The following is a 7,430-nucleotide window of genomic DNA, read 5'->3' on the forward strand; positions in this document are numbered from 1 at the left end:
TTCCTTTCTAGATGGTTATTCTAGTTTCTCTCAACTACCTGTGTCAAAAGAGGATCAAGAAAAGACAACTTTTACTTGCCCTTTCGGTACCTTTTCTTATAGACGTATGCCTTTTGGTTTATGCAATGCACCTGCTACTTTTCAAAGATGTATGACTGCTATATTCTCTGACTTTTGTGAAAAGATTGTTGAGGTTTTCATGGATGATTTCTCCGTATACGGAACTTCTTTTGATGATTGCTTAAGCAACCTTGATCGAGTTTTGCAGAGATGTGAAGAAACTAATCTTGTCTTGAATTGGGAGAAGTGCCATTTCATGGTTAATGAAGGTATTGTCTTGGGGCATAAAGTTTCTGAAAGAGGTTTTGAAGTGGATAAAGCTAAGGTTGATGCTATTGAAAAGATGTCGTGTCCTAAGGACATTAAAGGTATAAGAAGTTTCCTTGGTCATGCCGGTTTTTATAGGAGGTTCATTAAGGACTTCTCTAAAAATTCTAGGCCTCTGACTAATCTCGTACAAAAAGATGTTCCTTTTGTCTTTCATGATGATTGTGTAGGAGCATTTGAAATACTTAAGAAAGCTTTGATATCTGCACCTATTGTTCAGCCTCCTGATTGGAATTTACCATTTGAAATTATGTGTGATGCTAGAGATTATGCTGTAGGGGCTATTCTAGGACAAAGGGTTGACAGGAAATTAAATGTTATCCAATATGCTAGTAAAAGTTTAGACAGTGCTCAAAGAAATTATGCTACTACTGAAAAAGAATTTTTAGCAGTTGTATTTGCTTGTGATAAGTTCAGACCTTATATAGTTGATTCTAAAGTAACTATTCACACTGATCATGCTGCTATTAAATATCTTATGGAAAAGAAAGATGGTAAACCTAGACTTATTAGATGGGTTCTCTTGCTACAAGAATTTGATTTGCATATTGTTGATACAAAGCGAGCTGAGAACCCCGTTGCAGACAACTTGTCTAGGTTAGAGAATGTTTTTGATGACCCACTACCTATTGATGATAGCTTTCCTGATGAACAACTAGCTGTCATAAATACTTCTTGTATTGCTCCATGGTATGCTGATTATGCTAATTATATTGTTGCTAAGTTTATACCACCTAGTTTCACATACCAGCAAAAGAAAAAGTTCTTCTATGATTTAAGACATTACTTCTGGGATGACCCACATCTTTATAAAGAAGGAGTAGATGGTGTTATTAGACGTTGTGTACCTGAGCATGAACAGGAATAGATACTACGCATGTGTAACTCAGAGGCTTATGGGGGACACCATGCTGGAGATAGAACTGCACATAAGGTATTGCAATCCAGTTTTTATTGGCCTACTCTCTTCAAGGATACCCGTAAGTTTGTATTGTCTTGTGATGAATGTCAAAGAATTGGTAATATTAGTAGACGTCAAGAAATGCCTATGAATTATTCACTTGTTATTGAACCATTTGATGTTTGGGGTTTTGATTATATGGGACCGTTTCCTTCCTCCAGTGGGTATACACATATTTTAGTTGTTGTTGATTACATTACTAAGTGGGTAGAAGCTATTCCAACTAGTAGTGCTGATCATAACACCTCTATTAAGATGCTTAAAGAAGTTATTTTTCCGAGGTTTGGAGTCCCTAGATATTTAATGACTGATGGTGGTTCACATTTTATTCATGGTGCCTTTCGTAAAATGCTTACTAAGTATGATGTTAATCATATAATTGCATCTCCTTATCACCCACAGTCTAGCGGTCAAGTAGAACTGAGTAATAGAGAGCTTAAATTAATTTTGCAAAAGACTGTTAATAGATCTAGAAAGAATTGGTCCAAGAAACTTGATGATGCATTATGGGCCTATAGAACTGCATACAAAAATCCTATGGGTATGTCTCCGTATAAAATGGTTTATGGAAAGGCATTTCATTTACCTCTTGAACTAGAACATAAGGCATATTGGGCCATTAAAGAGCTCAATTATGATTTCAAACTTGCCGGTAAGAAGAGGCTTTTTGACATTAGCTCACTTGATGAATGGAGAGCCCAGGCTTATGAGAATGCCAAACTGTTTAAAGAAAAAGTTAAAAGATGGCATGACAAAAGGATACAAAAATGTGAGTTTAATGTAGGTGATTATGTATTGTTATACAACTCTCGTTTAAGATTTTTTGCAGGCAAACTCCTCTCTAAATGGGAAGGTCCTTACGTCATTGAGGAGGTCTATCGTTCCGGTGCCATAAAAATCAACAACTTCGAAGGCACAAATCCGAGGGTGGTGAACGGTCAAAGAATCAAACATTATATCTTAGGTAATCCCATAAATGTTGAAACTAATGTTATTGAAACCGTAACCCTGGAGGAATACATAAGGGTCACTTTCCAGAATGTCTCAGACTCCGAATAGGAATAGGTATGTGGTACGGTAAGTAAACCGACTCCAAAACAGTTCTAATGGCAAGTTTTCTCCGTTTTGGAATATTTAAGAAAATAGGAAAATAAGAAGTAGTCCGAAAAGGACACGAGGCTTCCATGAGGGTGGAGGGCGCACCTTACCCCCTGGGCGCGCCCCTGCCTCGTGGGCACCTCGTGTGCCCTCCGGACTCCGTTTTCTTGCATGATACTTCTTTTGGTCGGTAAAAATTCATTATACAATCTCCCGAAGGTTTTGACCACCATACCATGCAAACATCCTCTGTTTTTGTTTCAAGCTATTTCTGCTGCAGATATAGAGCAAGATGTCTTCTCAAGGGTCAGTCGGGGAGAGTCGGGTGTCTCATCCGACACCGGGGCCAAGAGCAAACAGCAATGCTTACCACTTTGGGCCATCAACTGAGGAAGATATGGAGGCTGACTTGAAAAGGATTGATGCCATGGAGGAGGATGTAGAAGTTACTTCTCGTTTCCAAGCTGGGTTCACAATGGGGGAACTACATAGCTCAGCTATTCCAAACTCGGTCATCCCTTCCAATGTTAGATTTCTTTCTTATGAAAATATGAAAAAGAGTGTTACTTGTTCTCCCGCAGGTATGCAACATCCTTGGGTGGAAGGAGCTTTAGCTGTCACGGGCACGCTCCGTAAGGAAATAATGGACCTCGAGCAACAAGTTAATAAGCTCGAGGAAGAGAATCGCATCTTGACAGGCATCATCGCCAAGAATATCACATCACCACTCCCAAAGAAGGAGACATAAACACATGGGTATGGGCACTCCCCTTGGCAACTGCCAAGCTTGGGGGAGTGCCCCGGTATCGTATCACCATCACTTTTATATTTATCATTTTTCTTAGTTCGATCCTTTTGGTAATATCTTGATCTAGTACAATAAAGTTTTAGTATGATCTAGTTTTAGGTTTTTCTTTATGATCCTTCTATGTAATCGAGTCCATGAGCTATATATAATAAAGATTAGTGTTGAGTCAAGGGCTTGGTTATCTTATGGATCTTATGGAATAAAAGAAAATATAAAAAGAAATAAAGAGAACATATGGATCTTATGGAGAGTAATGACTTCACATATAAAGAGTATGATGAATAAAAGTTATTGAGAGTTCACAAACATAGTTTTAGTCATCGTTGCAATTAATAGTAAGTAATAAAGAAAGAGAGGTTTTCACATATAAATACACTACCTTGGACATCTTTTATGATTGTGAACACTCATTAAAATATGACATGCAAAAGAGTTGACGTTGGACAAGGAAGATAACATAATGGGTTATGCTTTCCTACATCTAAAATAAATTATATTGTCATGGATCATCCAACATGTTGAGCTTGCCTTTCCCTCTCATGCTAGCCAAATTCTATGCAACAAGTAGAGATACTACTTGTGCTTCCAAATATCCTTAAACCTAGTTTTGCCATGAGAGTCCACCATATCTACCTATGGATTGAGTAAGATCCTTCAAGTAAGTTATCATCGTTGCAAGCAATAAAAATTGCTCTCTAAATATGTATGATTTATTAGTGTGGAGAAAATAAGCTTTATACGATCTTGTGACGTGGAAGAAATAAAAGCGACGGACTGCATAATAAAGGTCCATATCACAAGTGGCAATATAAAGTGACGTTCTTTCGCATTAAGATTTTGTGCATCCAACCATAAAAGCACATGACAACCTCTGCTTTCCTCTATGAAGGGCCTATCTTTTATTCTTGTCTTATACTTCATGCAAGAGTCACGGTGATCTTCACCTTTCCTTTTTACATTTATCCTTTGGCAAGCACAATGTGTTGGAAAGATCCTGATATATATATATATAGCTAATTGGATGTGAGTTTTCATGAACTATTATTGTTGACATTACCCTTGAGGTAAAAAGTGGGAGGCAAAACTATAAGCCCCTATCTTTATCTGTGTTCGGCTAAAGCTTCATACCCATAAATATTGTGTCAGTGCTAGCAATTGTGAAAGACTAAATGATAGTTGAGTATGTGGACTTGCTGAAAAGCTCTTATATTGACTCTTTCCGATGTTATGATAAATTGCAATTGCTTCAATGACTGAGATTATAGTTTGTTAGTTTTCAATGAAGTTTATGATTCATACTTGAAATTGTGATTGAATTCTTACTTTATCATAAGAGACCATATGACAATATATGTATATGTTGTTGTTCTAAGAATGATCATGATGCCCTCATGCCCGTATTTTATTTTTATCGACACCTCTATCTCTAAACATGTGGACGTATTTTTTTGATTTCGGCTTTCGCTTGAGGACAAGCGAGGTCTAAGCTTGGGGAGTTGATACGTCCATTTTGCATCATGCTTTTATATCGATATTTATTGCATTATGGGCTGTTATTACACATTATGTATGCCTATTCTCTCTTATTTTACAAGGTTTACATGAAGAGGGAGAATGCCGGCAGCTGGAATTCTGGGCTAGAAAAGGAGCAAATATTAGAGACCTATTCTGCACATCTCCAAAACTCCTGAAACTTCACGGGAGCGCGTTTCAGAATATATAAAAAATATTGGGCGAAAGAAGTACCAGAGAGGGGCCACCTGAAGGAAATATGCCCTAGAGGCAATAATAAAGTTATTATTTATTTCCTTCTTTCATGATAAATGATTATTATTCAAGCTAGAATTGTATTAACCGGAAACATAATACATGTGTGAATACATAGACAAACAGAGTGTCACTAGTATGCCTCTACTTGACTAGCTCGTTTACTCAAAGATGGTTAAGTTTCCTAGCCATAGACATGAGTTGTCATTTGATTAACGGAATCACATTATTAGAGAATGATGTGATTGACTTGACCCATTCCGTTAGCTTAGCACTTGATCGTTTAGTATGTTGCTATTGCTTTCTTCATGACTTATACATGTTCCTATGACTATGAGATTATGCAACTCTCGTTTACCGGAGGAACACTTTGTGTGCTACCAAACGTCACAATGTAACTGGGTGATTATAAAGGTGCTCTACAGGTGTCTCCAAAGGTACTTGTTGAGTTGGCGTATTTCGAGATTAGGATTTGTCACTCCGATTGTCGGACAGGTATCTCTGGGCCCACTCGGTAATACACATCACTATAAGCCTTGCAAGCATTGTAACTAATGAGTTAGTTGCGGGATGATGTATTACGGAATGAGTAAAGAGACTTGCCGGTAACGAGATTGAACTAGGTATTGAGATACCGACGATCGAATCTCGGGCAAGTAACATACCAATGACAAAGGGAACAACGTATGTTGTTATGCGGTTTGACCGACAAAGATCTTCGTAGAATATGTAGGAGCCAATATGAGCATCCAGGTTCCGCTATTGGTTATAGACCGAAGATGTGTATCGGTCATGTCTACATAGTTCTCAAACCCGTAGGGTCCGCACGCTTAACGTTTGGTGACGATTTTTATTATGAGTTATGTGATTTGATGTACCGAAGGTAGTTCGGAGTCCCGGATGAGATTGGGGACATGACGAGGAGTCTCGACATGGTCGAGACGTAAAGATCGATATATTAGACGACTATATTCGGACATCGGAAAGGTTCTGACTGATTCGGGTATTTTTCGGAGTACCGGAGAGTTACGGGAATTCATATTGGGCCTTAATGGGCCATATGGGAAAGAAGAGAAAGGCCTCAATAGGTAGCCGCACCACTCCCAATGGTCTGGTCCGACTTGGACTAGGGAGGGGGCGCCCCCTTCCTTCATTCTCCTTTTCCCTTCCCTTTTTCCTATTCCATGTGGGAGGAGGAATCCTACTAGGACTAGGGAGTCCTAGTAGGACTCCACACTTCTGGCGCGCCCTAGGGGCTGGCCGGCCTCCCCTCCTCCATCCTTTATATATGGGGGCAGGGGGCACCTCTAGACACACAAGTTGATCTGTTGATCTCTTCCAGCCGTGTGCGGTGCCCCCCTCCACCATATTTCACCTTGATGATATCATAGCGGTGATTAGGCGAAGCCCTGCATCGGTAGCAACATCATCACCGTCATCACGCCGTCGTGCTGACGGAACTCTCCCGTGAAGCTCTGCTAGATCGGAGTTCGCGGGACGTCATCGAGCTAAACGTGTGCTTAACTCGGAGGTGCCGTACGTTCGGTACTTAGATCGGCTGAATCATGAAGACGTACGACTACATCAACCGCGATGTCATAATGCTTCCGCTTAACGGTCTACGAGTGTACGTGGACGACACTCTCCCCTCTCGTTGCTATGCATCACCATGATCCTGCGTGTGCGTAAAATTACTACGTTCCCCAACAGTGGCATCAGAGCCAGGTTTTATGCGTAGATGTTATATGCACGAGTAGAACACAAGTGAGTTGTGGGCGATACAAGTCATACTGCTTACCAGCATGTCACACTTTGATTCAGCGGTATTGTTGGATGAAGCGGCCCGGACCAACATTACGCGTACGCTTACGCGAGACTGGTTCTACCGATGTGCTTTGCACATAGGTGGCTGGCGGGTGTCAGTTTCTCCAACTTTAGTTGAACCGAGTGTGGCTACGCCTGGTCCTTGAGAAGGTTAAAACAGAACCAACTTGATGAACTATCATTGTGGTTTTGATGCATAGGTAAGAACGGTTCTTGCTCAGCCCGTAGCAGCCACGTAAAACTTGCAACAACAAAGTAGAGGACGTCTAACTTGTTTTTGCAGGGCATGTTGTGATATGATATGGTCAAGACATGATGCTATATTTATTGTATGAGATGATCATGTTTTGTAACAGAGTTATTGGCAACTGGCAGGAGCCATATGGTTGTCGTTTTATTGTATGCAATGCAATCGCCCTATAATTGCTTTACTTTATCACTAAGCGGTAGCGATAGTTGAGGGAGTCCTGAATTAGGGGGTCTCCGGACAGCCGGACTATATCCTTTGGTCGGACTATTGGACTATGAAGATACAAGATTGAAGACTTCGTCCCGTGTCCGGATGGGACTTTCCTTGGCATAGAA

Source organism: Triticum urartu, chromosome 4, assembly GCF_003073215.2.
Source record: "Triticum urartu cultivar G1812 chromosome 4, Tu2.1, whole genome shotgun sequence".
NCBI lineage: Eukaryota > Viridiplantae > Streptophyta > Magnoliopsida > Poales > Poaceae > Triticum > Triticum urartu.